Source organism: Schistocerca gregaria, chromosome X (genome assembly GCF_023897955.1).
Source record: "Schistocerca gregaria isolate iqSchGreg1 chromosome X, iqSchGreg1.2, whole genome shotgun sequence".
NCBI lineage: Eukaryota > Metazoa > Arthropoda > Insecta > Orthoptera > Acrididae > Schistocerca > Schistocerca gregaria.
In genome coordinates, this window is record NC_064931.1 from 615349353 (window position 1) to 615352608 (window position 3256).

The following is a 3256-nucleotide window of genomic DNA, read 5'->3' on the forward strand; positions in this document are numbered from 1 at the left end:
AAACGGAACATTTCCCGTTTACATTACCAGACTAAAAGTAGGGTAAATTAGAATGTCGGAGATTTTTGTAGCAGGATTCTAGTGCGAGTCGTTTACGAGATATCGTATTTCGAAAAGTTTCCACACTGACTGTTGTTTGTGCCATTCAATTTGCGCAGTGGGCAGTTATGATGTTGTTTGCTTACAGTGTGCTTGTGTGCTCCTTGAGCGCACTGTGACTTGCTAGTCAGTTAGTGTGTGACAGTCTAAGCAGTAGGTCGTGAGTGGACGATGGGATTTATCAATGGAAAAAGGCCGATATGCTCATGGTGTGTGGAGAGTGTAGGAAGAATGCAGTTCGTTATTGTACAGTGTATGCGGCAAGATATCCCAAAGACGGCAACAATGTCGGCAAATTACTTATGAACCTCTTCAAACACTTACTTGAAAGTGGTAATGCAACACCCAAACAACATAACAGGAGGAAACATGTGACGACAGAAGAGGGTGAAATTAACGTTCTTGCTGCTGTTGCAGTTCATCCGCATGCCAGCTCCCGCGCAATCTTACGAGGATGTGGCATGTGTCCTATGTATTCTCCATAGACATAGGATCCATCCGTATCACATCTCTCTCCATCAACAGCTACATGGAAACGATTATGAGAATCGTGTTAACTTCTGTACATGAACATTAAGACAAGATACTCTAGATTGATCACGTATATTGTTTAGTAATCAACCCACAATTATCTATCATAGCCAGGTAAACCGCCGAAACATGCGCTACTGGTTTACTGATAATCCTCGTTGGCTTCGTCAGATAGAACGTCAGCGCCCATGGAGTGTAAACGCTTGATGTGAATAGTGAACCGTCATCTCATAGGTCCATTTCTCATAGACGAAACACTGAACGTGCACAAGTATTGCAGCCTCTTAACAGACCATATTCCACGGATGTTAGAAGACGTTCCTCTGCAGACGAGGACAAACGTCTGTTACCAGCATGACGGCCGTCCAGCCTATAGCGCACGAAGTACTACAGCTCGTCTTCACGAAATGTTTCCAAATCGTTGGATTGAATGCAGAGGACCTGCACCTTGACCAGTCCATTCCCCGGATTTGACGCCTGTAGAATTTTTTCTGTGTGAAAGCTGAAAGAATGTGTCTGCAAGGACATACCAACTACACCCGACGTATTAATGCAGCCTGTTCGGATATCTCCATTGAAATACTAGCTCGTGTGCATCAGACGTTCAGTATCATACTGGAAGGGTGTACTGCCGCTGCTAGTGGTCACTTTAAACACAACCTGTGATGGTAAATTGTCTCGTTACTGGTCAGAATCCGGATAACCAGTGTGTGCACTTGTATTTTTCTTTAGTGTGTGCCACGACAGGTATTGTACCACTCGCGGTTTGGTAAATTTTCAAAATACGATATCTTGTAAATGACTCACACTAGAATCCTACAGCCGGCCGGAGTGGCCGAGCGGTTCTAGGTGCCTCAGTCTGGAGCCGCGTGACCGCTACGGTCGCAGGTTAGAATCCTGCCTCGGGCATGGATGTGTGTGATGTCCTTAGGTTAGTTAGCTTTAAGTAGTTCTAAGTTCTAGGGGGCTGATGACCTCAGATGTTGAGTCCCATAGTGCTCAGAGCCATTTGAAGCATTTTTTTTAGAATCGTACAACAAACACCTCTGGAATTCTATTTTACCCTACTTTTGGTCTGGTAATGTCAATAGATGATGTTCTTCCATTTAAAGGAACGCGTGTTTACACAAAAATACACTAAGTATTATTGCAATCTGTTGATTGGCTAACAGTACGAGCCTCTGACCACCAATCCATTGTGTGAAAACCGCACTTCAATAGCACCATTTCCGCAATATCTGTGGTACAAGTTTTAGGTGGTTCACCCTGTATAATTTATTACCGCTACACTTGACAAGTCGTCTGGCCGTAGGCACTTAATACCATCTGAGCGAAGCCGGGACGGATCGCCAGTACTGATATAAACTACTGGCCATTAAAATTGCTACACCACGAACATGACGTGCTACAGACGCGAAATTTAACTGACAGGAAGAAGATGCTGTGATATGCAAATGATTAGCTTTTCAGAGTATTCACACAAGGCTGGCGCCAGTGTCGACACCTACAACTTGCTGACGTGAAGAAAGTTTTCAACCGATTTCTCATACACAAACAGCAGTTGACCGGCGTTGCCTGGTGAAACGTTGCTGTGATGCCTCGTGTAAGGAGGAGAAATGCGTACCATCACGTTTCCGACTTTGTCTAAGGTCGGATTGTAGCCTACCGCGATTGCGGTTTATCGTATCTCGACATTGCTGCTCGCATTGCTCGAGATCCAATGACTGTTAGTAGAATAAGGAATCGGTGGGTTCAGGGGGGTAGTGCGGAACGCCGTGCTGGATCCCAACGGCCTCGTATCACTAGCAGTCGAGATGACAGGCATGTTATCCGCATGGCTGTAACGGAACGTGCAACCACGTCTCGATCCCTGAGTCAACAGATGGGGACGTATGCAAGATAATAACCATCTGCACGAACAGTTCGACGACGTTTGCAGCAGCATGGACTATCAGCTTGGAGACCATGGCTGCGGTTCCCCTTGACGCTGCATCACAGACAGGAGCGCCTGCGATGGTGTGCTCAACGACGAACCTGGGTGCATGAATGGCAAAACGTCATTTTTCCGGATGAATCCAGGTTCTGTTTACAGCATCATGATGGTCGCATCTGTGTTTGGCGAGATCGCGGTGAATGCACATTGGAAGCGAGTATTCATCATCGCCATACTGGCGTATCACCCGGCGTGATTGTATGGAGTGCCATTGGTTACACGTGTCGGTCACCTCTTGTTCGCATTGACGGCACTTTGAACATTGGACGTTACATTTAAGATTTGTTACGACCAGTGGCTCGACCCTTCTTTCGATCCCTGCAAAATCCTTCATTTCAGCAGGATAATGCACGACTGCATGTTGCAGGTCCTGTACGGGTCTTTCTGGACACAGAAAATGTTCGACTGGTGCCCTGGCCAGCACGTTCTCCAGATCTCTCACCAATTGTAAACGTCTGGTCAATGGTGTCCGAGCAACTGGCTCGTCACAATACGCCATTTACTACTCTTGATGAACTGTGGTATCGTGTTGAAGCTGCATGGGCAACTGTACCTGTACACGCCATCTAAACTCTGTATGCCTCAATGCCCAGGCATATAAAGGCCATTATTACGGCCAAAGGCGGTTGTTCT